The sequence below is a fragment of the Rhinoderma darwinii genome, chromosome 9, assembly GCF_050947455.1.
Source record: "Rhinoderma darwinii isolate aRhiDar2 chromosome 9, aRhiDar2.hap1, whole genome shotgun sequence".
NCBI classification, from domain to species: Eukaryota; Metazoa; Chordata; class Amphibia; order Anura; family Rhinodermatidae; genus Rhinoderma; species Rhinoderma darwinii.
In genome coordinates, this window is record NC_134695.1 from 44,651,631 (window position 1) to 44,664,921 (window position 13,291).

Below are 13,291 nucleotides of genomic sequence, written 5' to 3' on the forward strand. Positions count from 1 at the left end.
AAATGGTATCGGTAAAAACTACAGCTCGTCCCACAAAAAATAAGCCATCATACTGTTCAAATCGATTAAAAAAAAATACAAGTTATGGCTCTCAGAATGTGGCGACACAAAACTTGTGTTTAAAACTAGTAATATAAAAAAAAAAACAATATAGATTTGGTATCACCGTAATCGTATTGAACCACAGAATAAAGTTAAGTTGTCTTTTCTACCACACGGTGAAAGCCGTAAAAAAAAAACAAAAAAAAACAGAGGAATAATTTTTTTTCCCCATTTTCAGCCCGCCAATAATTTTTTTTCCGTTTACCAGTACATTTTATGGTACTTTAAATGCTACCGATAGAATCTACAACTCACACCACTCCATTTGGCTGGGTTCACACGTGGCGGAATTTCACTTGAATTCCGCTGCGGACACTCCGCAGCGTTAATCCGCAGCGGAGCCGTTTCTCCATTGACTTCCACTTCTATTTAGAAGTGTTCGTTTAGACGATGCGTAAAATTCCGCTGCGGAGCATAGGCTGCGGAGCGGAATTTGGTGTCCGCAGCATGCTCTGTCTGTTGCGGAGCAGTGGCGGACTGGTTGCGGACTCATGGCGGAATTTCTCCATTGACTTCAATGGAGATTCTAAATTCCGCAATGAAGTCCGCAGCTGTCATGCACATGTTATGTGTGCTGCGGATGCGTCTTGCTTTTTTGACATGACATTTCTTCATTCTGGCTGGACCTATGTATTTCTAGGTCTACAGCCAGACTGAGGAAGTCAATGGGGCTCCCGTAATTACGGGAGCGTTGCTAGGAGACGTCAGTAAATAGTCACTGTCCAGGGTGCTGAAAGAGTTAAGCGATCGGCAGTAACTGTTTCTGCACCCTGGAAAGTGACTACCGATCCCAATATACAGCAACCTGTCAAAAAAATAGAAGTTCATACTTACCGAGAACTCCGTGCTTCTGTCTCCAGTCCGGCTTCCCAGGATGACGTTTCAGTGTAAGTGACGGCTGCAGCCATTCACAGGCTGCAGCGGTCACATGGACTGCCGCGTCATCCAGGGAGGTCGGGCTGGATGCCAAAAGAGGGAGGCGTCACCAAGACAACGGCCGGTAAGTATGAAATTCTTTTACTTTCACTAGGGAAAGTGCTGTCCCTTCTCTCTATCCTGCACTGATAGAGAGAAGGGAAGCACTTTTTCCGCAGTCCGCAGCAGCTAGTCTGCATCAATTTACTGCACATTTTGGGCAGATCCGCAGCCGTAATCCGCAACCCGGATTATGTGCGGCATTGATGCGGACAGTTGCGGAGGAAATCCGCCACGTGGGGGCATGCCCTTTGACGGAAATATATATATAAAAAAAAAAAAAAGTTATGGCTCTTGGAAGGCGGGGAGTGAAAAACGAAAAATCAAAAATGTCTCAGTCCTGAAGGAGTTAAGCGTTTAATTCATATCTTTTATTATAGGGAAATGCAGGAAAGAAAAATAATAGATTTCCATATACCAGTACATTATGAGAGTCAAACAAATCTAAGAGTACGCTCGCTTGTAGGTTTTAGTAACTTAATAGCCGTGTCTATGGCTAGCTCAACATTGAAAACAGATCTCAATATCAGTTTGGTCCACAACTGCCAGACTAGATCAATCCAACATGTTGATTGATAGTTTAGCAAATCCTTAGATTGGGGAAAATTTTGGGACAACCTGTACTCATTTCTACTAACTTTATTTAAACAGTTCCAAAGTTCCATAAGCATTTACAGAATGAAAGAAAAATACAGTTAAAACTTAAACCATATGTACGCCTGCATAGTAAAACTACAATCTCTATAAATCGTATTAAACAGCATAAAAATCTGTCATCAGGTCAACATTGTGAAAGACTATTAACTTAAAGGGAATGTGTCGCGAATGAAAACATTTCTTTAAGTTACTTATTTTTATTATATTTTTTAAGTTTTTGCTGTATTATTTTTTTCTTCCACAAGGTGGAAATTATTACAAATTAAATAATTTGACATGTTTTCCTATGTTGGCCAGCAGAGGGAGCACTTCTCAGAATTACAGAAAGGTGAAACAAGCAAAGCAGCCTGACTTACAGCTGCTGTAAATGTGGGAGGGAGACTCACCCCCCCTCCCTATTTTTAACTACAAGTCAGGAAAAGGCATCTTCAAATTGCTAAGCATTGTCCAGTTCCATTTTGGGAGTGTTTTAACAATGGCAGCTGGTGAAAGGCTAAAGCTGGATTCACACGAGGATGTTCGGTCAGTAAAGTCCCAGACCGAACACACTGCAGGGAGCCGGGCTCCTAGCATCATACTGTCTCGTACTGAAAACATGTTTACAGTACAGGACAGTTGTACCACAGCGAGACAGGGAGTCCTAGTGTCGTACATAACTATGATGCTAGGGGCACGGCTCCCTACAGTGTGTTCAGTCCGGGACTTACGGTCGAAATATGTTTCGTCCTTTACAGACCGAACATGCTCATGTGAATACAGCCTAAGAATGATGAAAGTCAAGAGGGAAGACCCTGTGGTGAATTACTTTTCTGACGACCGGTTCACACGGCGCCAAAAAACGTGTCAAACGCTTGATTAAGCTTCTCATTTACATCAATGGGAAAGCGCGCCATTCGTACATACATCACGATTTTTTTATGCAAACGTTTTAAAAAAAACACATTGCAGAAAAAAAAGCAGCGTCTTATAGTCAATGGGAGCAGTACTTGCGTGCAAAAAAACTTGCAAAATGCACGCACAAAACGTGTAATAAAAACACATGAAAAACACGTAAAAACCGCCTGTATTTTAAAAGGCGCTTCACAAGAAAAACAATTTTACACATCTACAGATTCATGTGACCATGCCCTAAGAAAATTATTTTCATTGGTGTCTAGTTTCTACTGAGGTGCAGGGAGAAGACAGAAGTCATTGAAGATGAGAAGATTTTTATTTTTTATATTGCTAACTTTATTTTTTATTCTGCAGGTCCTACTAGGTACGTTGGACTACTTCGATGATCTACTTTTTAAAAAAAGTAAAAATAAAATGGATGACGAGGGTTTATTTGAATAAAAAAAATATTTTGCCGCGTTTTCGCCACGCAGCCGAAAACCGCATTGAAAAAATTGTGGTAAAAACACATACGCCATTTCATGTGGTTTTCGGCCGTTCGGGAAAGAGGCAAAAAAAAATTAAATATCTGACTTCGAATTCCATCAGAGATTTTGAAGCCGATCTTAAACTGCCTGCCCTTTTTTCCGCTGGTTTCACGGCAGTTTTCGCCCGCGGCCATTGAAGCTAAATGCAAGAACCATGGGCAAAAACGCCACAAAAAAGGCCTCAGAAAAGATTTCAATAGGCGGTCAGAGGCAAGAGCCGCAAAAAAGGAAACGCCACTTTGTTTTTCCCTGCGACCGGTGAAAAGCCACCTGGTAAAAAAAAAAAAACCGCCTCTGCCTCCTATTGAAATCAACGTGGGGAGATTTCGGGGGTTTTATGGCGTCAATTTCGATGCGGTTTCCCCATCAAAATCAGCGCCAGCAAGCTCTGTGTGAACAGGGAGTTATATCTCTGTTTTTTGATACTTTATTACAAACTTAGTAACGGCAGTTGTCAGTTTGACGACATCTATTACTATGGAGGGGCATAGTGTTAGCCACTAAAAAGGCTAGCAGTAACCCCCACATTATTACCCCGGTACCCAGCACCGGCAAGGGTATCGGTAAGAGCTGGGTACGATCCAGGGCATGACCATCTGTAGTGACAGCCAGGCACAGGGGCGGCCTCAGGCTGGTATTATTAGGCTGGGAAGGGCCAAAGACAGTGGCCCTTCCCATCCTGGTAATGCTAGGCTGCAGCTGTTTTATTATATCTGGCTGGTTATGAAAATGGGGGGGGGGACCCTACTCCTCCGTTCCTTGCTCCTACTGTGAATCACCATGTAGTTACACGGCGGTTCACAGTAGGAGCAAAGAACAACGGAGCAGCGGTGCTCGCCGCTGATCCTTCAAAACAGCCGATTAGCGGCTATGAACGATCAGCGGTGCTCGTGTGCGGCTGATCCTTCATAGCCACCAATCAGCTGTTTTAAATGAACAGCGGCGAGCACCGCTGCTCCGTCGTTCCTTGCTCCTATTGAATGCCTCTCCTATTCAAGTCTGTAATACTGTGAACAGCCGCTAGAGGGCGATTCACAGTAAGAGCAATAAACGACGGAGCAGCAGCGCTCGCCGCTGATCCTTCAAACAGCTGATAAGCGTCTATGAAAGATCAGCAACGCTCGTGTGACGCTGATCCTTCATTGAAACCAATCAGCTGTTGTGAAGAAACAGCGGCGAGCACCGCTGCTCCGTCGAGCACACACACACACACCCAAACCCCCCAAACATGCAACCGTGCCACACAGTCCACACACACACACACACACACACACACAGACACAAACACACCTTACCTGCAGCCGGTCTCCAAAAAAACGGCACTGGCTTTCCCCCTACAAACCAGCTGTGCAGTACAGAGCAAGACGGCAGAAGCAGAGGATATAATGAACGGCTCCCGTTTGTTCTGTCCTATAGCTGCATTTTTTCATCTGTGTATGCGTCGTTAAGAGACACATACACAGATTAAATAAAACTTGTCAGCCCCCAGTAATGTAAAAAAGTGTTAATAACAAAAAAATAAATAAAGTCCATATATAAATTTTATTAAATAAAACACAAACTAATAAAAAACAAATTACACCTTTCCTTGAAGACTGTTTTAAGGGTTAATGAATGTTCTCTCTAAGAAACAGATCCAGAATTCCCTATGGCAATTCCATTTTGCTACTACAATTTTAACATTCCTGATGTATTGTGGAAGTAAACAGACAATCCTTTCTTTGTATTCCGCCTCGGTCTTGTGAACGTTGAAAAAATGTTACACTAAGATGATGGGGAATTCTAAGGATGTTAAGAGAAAAGGGAAAAACTAATCTTTCACTTCAATGAGTGTTACGAAAACAGCGTAGCCCAGAGAGCTCGGCTGTTTCTGCGCTCCCGGCCACCTTGTGACTCGTTAGATGGAGAGCAGCAACAACAGGTCAGGATAGGACGGAGGCCAGGGGATCCCATTCTAGACATAGGTGTGGCTTCCAAAAGGTGGGACCTGCATCTATCGGACAATTACGTTCTATCCAGTGGATAGGCCATAAATGTCCAAGATGAGAATACAAAAAATCCTATTACAGGCAGTAGAAAAAGGCATGACTATCAGATCTGGAGCCCGAGGATCAAACATGACAATTAGAAAAAGGTTTATTAAAAAACTATTGTCATAACCCAGTTTAATATGTACAAGTGCTAAAGCGCATTAGAAGAGGAAAAGGAAATAGGCACTACAAGGGCATATGTAATGTACTGTGGATGCTATAGGGCTTTTAGAGAAGGAGGAGGGGGGGGGACTAACTCAAGCTGGCCTCTCTTCCCTTTACATTTAGTTTGAGGATGGTACCACAACTCCAGAGGCATTACAATATTAGCAAAAAAATATTGAGACCTACTGCCTCAGGAGTTGTGATGGCATTAACCAACTCCAATGAAGGGCATTTTGGTTTTAGCTATTGGGTTGACCTCCTTGTATCATAGCAAGAAGGCAGGGTTGGGGGACTATTTATGAAGACAGGCCTGAAGAAAAGGGTGTAAGCATACTATACAGGCCGGCCCTGTGGCTACTACGGGATCTCTAGAGAGGGCGGCCCCAGCTCAGTTGGGGTCAATGTCCCTTTGTGAACTTATGCAGACCACCCTAATGCAGAAAGCACTGCAATGTTCTCCTCACAATAAGTACCAACACTCAAGCCCTAGGATGAGGGAAGTTGTGGTGGTATGGCTTAGTACCAAAAGACGAACTTCATCTTGATTTTTGCTTTGGGCCCAAAGTGCCAGGGACATGGAAGGCAAGGAGAACGGTCATGGAAAACAGTGTGTGGCTACCCTAAACAGTTATTTTACCTTATTAGATGGGACTTTGGGATGATGCGTTTCTAATTCATTATTTGGGCAACTGTTTTTATTTGTTTAGAACTCATACGGTCACTGACCCTGGAGAATTTATCTAAAAAAAATTAATTAAAAAAGGAACAAAGAACAGTTCACGGTAATATGTATGAGAAGGATCGCATCTCAGAATTATTACTTAAAAATACCAGGAGGGTGACATGCAGTTTCCTCCAAGGTCACTGGGAGCGTACGCTGGTCTTATATCACATGCCATCAAACTGGAGCCCTGTCAGCAGTGGCTGTGCTTGGATTTCTCCTGACCGATCGAAGTGATTTCAATTAGAGAAGGCAGGGAAAATAGGGCCACTGCATCTAAAAATAACAGGCATGGGCTTATTAAATGGCTTTGCCTGCCAAAGAGCATATTGATTTGAAGAAATGCTTCCATTAGCGGTGTCAGAGAAAATGCATCTGATGTTCTCATGTCTTTATTGTTCCAATGCTCAGCCCACATAAAAACCAGACTGACACACTGGACAAAAAGATGAAAAATCAAACTGGCAATTGGGGGTTATTCGCTAACAAAAAGCATGATATGTGCCTATAGAAACACTTATTTTCTCGGTGACTACGTGACCACCACTCTCTGTAGCTTCTCTCAAGAAGGGGCTGTCTGGGTTTTAATCTTCTGAAAAACAAATAAACGTACTCATTTAAATTAAGTTCCAGGTCTCCATTCTGGGGCTGCGTAAGAGCGCTGAACTGACCAAGGTCCATGTACAGAGAAGGAAGGTTGCATCATATTCCCTGCTGTTAATGTCAATGTGTGCGCTTTTTTTTTTTTTTTTTGCGCATACAGTACAGTAAAACAACATTTTCACAAAAAAAAAAAATTTTTAAAAAAACAGCTATAAATCGATGTGTCTTTATATGTATGATAATGGTGGCTGCTTGTGGTGACCTAACATCACCAGACATTATATTTCTCATAAAAGATGAAGAATCAGCTGTGTGACAGACAACCTTTCATTAGTCTTCAAAGATCGATCGTTCGTAGGAACTACAAGAAAAATGTTCTATGTTCTATGTAATTCTAGTTGTGTTGAGGCAATGGGCTTATAAGGTTTACTAAAAATAGGACCTTAGTAAAACAATGTTGTCCAAATTACTCCATTACTTGCTGTCAAATATTATTGTGGAGAAAATGGGGAATTCCCCTGAGGCCTCCAGCAGTCAGTCACCACATCGTGTCGTCCAATCTAAACTTACTGCCATTACATGTATATCATATAACCCAGGGGCGGACACGGACAACAAAGGGCTCCTGTGCAGAACAGTGTATGGGCCCCCTATCTTTCCAAGTGCTGATTTGATGAGGGAGCTAGTCATAGGGCAACTCCTTCATGACTCTCCTGAAGTAGTCATTGTGAACCATGAATGGAAGTCAAAAGTGGGGTCCCCAAAGTAGCAGTGGCCCTCTTGTTTGCTGGGCCCTGCACATAGGTTATGTCCGCGCCCCTGAATAACCATCTGTGGTAATATTTAGGCATTGTATAGCAGTAATATTGAGGCATAATATGGCAGGATTTATAGGTTTACTGTATGGCACTAGTCACGTAGATATAATTTTGGCAATGTAAAGTACAAATATTTGGCACTGCATTACTTAGGCATATTTTAGCAGTATTAGGGGGATGGTGTTAGGGCAGTATTACTCTCTATATCCTTCCTAAATAAAATGGGTAGTAAGCCACCACATGTTTTGTCAAGGGACCGCCACAGACTTAAAACAGCCCACTCCTCGTGTCACTATCTAACCAATGCCTATTACATATGAAATAACTGAGCATAGTGACCTTACGAGTGCTTGTAACTGAAAATGCACAGAAAAATCCAACTAATGCACTGAAGTTACCTTTTAATACTTTGAGCACTGGAGTTTAGATCTATTTCAATCAGGGTCAACAAAAAAAACCCCTCTATTTTTAAGATGAAGTTCCGTGTACTCACCCTTCCCAAAGTGCCGATTACGTCTCACCAGAGGACCACAATTTAGTCACCTAAAATAAAAAAAAATGTAAATGAAAAAAAAAAGTTAAAGGCAGTATCTCTGATTATGTGAATGGCTACTGCAACTCTCAGAACTACAGTACTCGGTTTATGACCTACTAGTAAAGCAGAGACCCCGACAACTCATGACCAGACACAAGGGTTAACTTATTAACTTAACTACTTTCTGGCACAGAAAAAAAAATAAAAAAAAAATAAAATAAAAAAATCGCAAATGCATCAAAAGTCGGTATTTGCGCAAAATAATTACGACTTTCCATGCATTTACGCCAGCCATACCACTTTTCTAAAAAGCGGGTGTGACCTCCCACTGCCCGAAAAATTTACTATAGTTTATGCCAGAAACTAATTTCTCTTTCAGGTGCATGGACAGCCAGAGATGCGCCTAATTCAATAAGAGGCATGCACCTCTTAATAAGATTAGGCGGATCTTACTCCAGCTACCTTTATATTAAGACTGTCACACTGTATGAAACGGCAGTCTTAATAAATTTCCCCCATTCTCCGATGCTCCATGGAGAGAATAAAGGCTGCTATTTATGTGTAGGGCAATATTTTCAGAACAAAAAGTGATGTAGTCCACAAGAAATGGTCTCGCAGAACTACGAACTAAAAGAGACCATTGTACGGTCAGGGATAGGGTAGGAAATAAGAACACTATTAACATTGATAATCTGACAAGGGTATATGTCAAAGCCAACAAACATTTTTAGTTGTAATTTTTACGAGGGATATTTAAAATAACTTGCTTTATTAGGGATTGCCCCATCAGAACAACCCATTCCAAAATGCCCTATTAGGGGTTATGGATGTTAGAGGGGGTTCCAGCATTCTGCGGAGTGTGATGGGAAGTCCCTCAACCCTATTTCACAATAGGTATTGAGCCCAAATTTTCATTCTAGCCCTAGCTGCCATCACCAAGTCCTATAGCCACAGATAAGCAATGTGATATTGCCTTTAGTTGGACTGCATCACCCAATAGATCTAGTGCGGTACTCGAATAATGCAAGGGACTGTAGCTACGTGACGTCACATTGGACAACCTAGAGATTGTAATTGGGGGGAAAAAAAAGTTAATTCCTAGAAAACCCTTTAAAATGTGGTTCCAAATTAATTGTATATTAAAATGCACTCAAATAAAAACAGGACAACACGCAGAACATCTTTTGATTTAAAAGTAATTCACCCTACTAACGTTAAAGGAAGTTGCCTCCCTGTGTAAAAGTGTTTATGAATTGCTTGCTCTTAAGTGAATATATGGAGGTGTAAATATAGAATGTGCATGTGTGTACGGCACACGTGTATCAATGTCTCCAGAGTGTGTGATGGGAAGTGTAGCTGGGAAAGCCCATTCCTTCCGCCCAGCCCCTCCTGTTATTCCCAAGAGACTTCTTGAGCTTCCTGAGGTGGGCAGCCTTAACCCTTACCTTGTATGTGGGGGCAATGAACAAAAATTAAACAGGGGTAGCTTTGATACTTAGGGCGACCCGCAGCCACTCTGCTTTCCATTGTCAGATTGGGACATGCACATTTGTATCTTGTATGAGATAACTTCACAGAAAACAATAGTCCTCCCCCATGATCACGTCTTTATCTCACATATGCCAGTTCTGAAACACTTCCATAGATGTGTGCGTGACAGTATCATCTCATGTTATAAACTTTTAATTTATGTTCTATGACCCTCCACTGAAACAGCCATTTCTAGAAAAATAGCCCTAGACCATTATTGGTTGAGAATGGTTAGAATTCAATTGTTGACTAGGATTATTCATGACCAGTGGGGGTCTGACCCTTGGGACTCCATAGATCAGCAGAACAAAGAACTGGCCATTCACTTGAATGGCACCAGGCACAGCAGCACATATAGATGAACCGCTGCTTGGTTAAACATTGAGGGGGATGCAGCCCCCTTTGTTCTGCTCCTAAAGATGGACCATCAATGTATATTGCTAAGAAAACTCATACCGTACAAGGTGTGTAAGGGAATCTGGGGCTCTACAGAGCCCCACAGCATTTTCATTTTGGAAAATCAGTATGGGCTCAAACTTATGGACCCTCAACAACCTCAAAGTCTAACATGTCTACACAACACGTCATAAAATGAGTATGGGTGGGTTTCCCTTGCATTAGGAACTTTCATAAAAAGCAGATTTCTACTATAATTTTCTAAATTTAATGTTTTCCCTAAGTAGAGGACTGCAAGGCGACCGCTGGGAGCTAAGAATTCTCAGTAGATTATTATTGGAACTGTACTGCAATTAAATTGGAGTTCCATCGAACGTTACCCGTGTCCGGTCCGTGATTCACGCAGTAGTTGCTAAAGAAATGATGAGAAAGAGAAAAAACGCCTTAATTTTTTTGGGCTGATGTAAATAATGTGTGACCTACACGTGTAAAAAATGCAGACTCGCACCGTACACGTCACACTAAACTGTAATGCGCGCAAAACGTTGCATTTTTTACATGCGCAAAACGGACCCGCTTGTGTGAATAAGGCCTTATGCTGATATTTTCTCATTACTCGGGACAAATAATACTTTCGTAGTATGCTTATATGAGATTGCAGACAAGATGGCTAGAATAAAGTTGCAGGCAGGTTCAACTTTCTTCTTAAAAGCAGCACAATTCAACAAATAGTTTGGTAAGAATCATTTACAGGCTAGAAGCACATACAGCGCTCATGTTGGAGTTGTTCAAACCATTACTTCCATTAAACTGAGATATTTGCATAAACATACAACATTGATTTTTGGTTCCTTTAATTCATTTACATTCTAAGGGCTCCGGCACTCAGCAGAGCTATAGACATGGGTGCTGCTACAATGGCTCCATAGGGTGCTGTATGCAGAACTATTCTACCCTAGAAGCAATGCATCTTGGGGGGAGAATGCTGAATCTGATGAAGCATACCACAATTTTTCATAAGATTCGTACATTCGTAAGAGGACTATATACATGACTTTTGAATACTATGTCCCTGTATTTCAATGAGGAAATGCATTCCACCATATTGGGAAACGTATGCGGAGTCTGCAATAAAAAAAAAAAACAATATTGCAGCATGCTCCATTGCATTCCTTATATCTGACTAAGTTTTCCCCTAAAAGCACTGAATTCAGTGCTCCAAGAGGAAAGCAAAATGTATGAAATGGAAGTACACCTGCACGGAGCGCAATAGTAATCCACATTGAGCACCATATTGTGAGCCAAAATGCACATGAGGCCGAAGGCTGGTTTTAGATATCTGTAATATGGCGGCTTTTTAACATCCAAATTGCAGCCGCAAGACCCGGAACTGTCCCACTGAACTTCGATTAGACAGGACAATGGGGCTCCATGTTTTTCGGCTGTATGGCTCTGTTCACATCTGTACTAGTATTTCCAATATTCTATTCCGTCATTTGACGGACAAAAGAGTGTTGCATGCTGCACTATTTTGTCTGGCAAATATGATGAAATGTGCGCCAGTGGCTCTTAACGGAGCCTAATACATGCAGGGAAATGTAGCCACATTACTACCTTCTGAAACTGGTGTAACCTATTAATCCCTCATATTATTCCAAGCTCTAAACCAGCCAAAGAAGCCTTTGTTTTCAGATCTAGCATTAATGAGAGCTAAAAAGTCTGACAGATGTATAAACGTCAGAACACATGATGTTCTTATAGGCTGTATGCGTGCTTTAAAAAGGTCATTGTGGGCTACAAAACACAGACATGTGTCCATGTGAATGAGTTCTGAAACATGGGATTGTACAACTATAGCAATATCAATATGCAAACTCTAAAGGGGTTGTTCAGGGTTAAAAAATAAAAAACGGCTGCTTTCTTCCAGAATAGCGCCACACCTGCCCCTGGATTGTGCTTGGTATTGCAGCTCAGTTCTATTAAAATGAATAGGACTGAGCTGCAATACCACACACAGCCTGTGGACAGATTTGGCACCGTTTTGTAAGAAGGAAGCCATGTTTTTGTAATCCTGGAAATCTTTTTCTCTTTTGAACAATAATGGCTCAGAAGGGGGAGTCTTGAGAAGTGTCAGCCACAGCTCTGAGCCAGGAATACTGAAAAGCAATGTCACTTCCCAACTCACACAATCTGCTCGAGGAAGCTGTAGTTCTCTCAATCTATGTGGAGAACCCTTCCATGCTACATGTTCGAATGCAGAATCTTACTAAAATGGATCACGGACCATCAATTCTGGGGCCATGAAAAATATTTAAGGGGCAATAATTTAACCTAAAGCTAGCCCTGTCAGGTTTGCTAAGGATTAGTTATCCCACTTTACTATTTAGGGATATGTTCCTGTTTTTTGGTGTAAAGTGTACATGACTTAGGGTATGTTCACATGGTCTATTTTTGGCCGTTTTTGGACCGTAAATGGCAGAACAGTTGGAAGCAGAACGCCTCCATACATCTGCCCATTGATTGCAATGGAAAAACGGCGTTATGTTCCGACCGGCAGTATTTTTACACGACCCTTTTTGAAAAATGGCTGCAAAAAAGAAGTGTAGGTCACTTCTTGGAACGTTTTTGGAGCAGTTTTTCATGGACTATAGAAAACAGTTCCAAAAACGGCCATAAAAAAACGTCTGAAAATCGGGAGCTGTTTTTCCTTGAAAATAGCTCCGCATTTTCAGACGTTTTTGAGTTTGCGTGGGAACATACCCTGCAGCACTACCCACTGCCTCTGCTTTTCAGGAATGATTATAAATAATCATGTCTATAAAACATGGTTAGCAAAGAGACCACCAGAAGAAAAGGTTCTGAGGGCCCACCGTTCAACTGGAACATGTGCACATCCATGTTATTGCATTTTAAACTATGCTCCATTTCACATAGAGGACATATCAATAATATCTAATTATCGTAATTCAACCAATTAAAAATAGACCCTAATTGCAAGTTTAGCGCTACAAAATTAACTCCAACTGGTGTTGTCTTTTGGACCTTTGCAGCTTTTTTTAAAACCCTGGAATTAACCAATGCTAAAATAAAAGAATGCTGCACACCTAGGCTTCCTTGAAAATGTTATACGAAAGAAACCTTTCTATTGACTAAACAAACAAGATGTGATATTCTACATCTATTTTATATCCGGTAGCAGGCACAACGATAAGAGGCATGAAGTGATCGTCACAGCCAAGTATTACACTGGCTGGCTAGAATTGAATCCATTATGGAGAATTTATCTACTGCATCACGTGACATGCATGACATCATCACCAATAGTGCTAGGTCACTAC

The 13,291-nt window shown here is 41.5% G+C and overlaps 1 protein-coding gene across 1 annotated transcript in view; it reads right to left on the minus strand.

Moving 5' to 3' along the window:
- Positions 1-13,291, minus strand: part of HRAS (HRas proto-oncogene, GTPase) — a 51,744-nt gene that overhangs the window by 34,866 nt on the left and 3,587 nt on the right. The window contains exon 2 of the mRNA XM_075837574.1: positions 7,986-8,035. The gene's annotated coding sequence lies outside the window, so the exon portion shown is untranslated. The remainder of the gene's footprint in view (positions 1-7,985; positions 8,036-13,291) is intronic.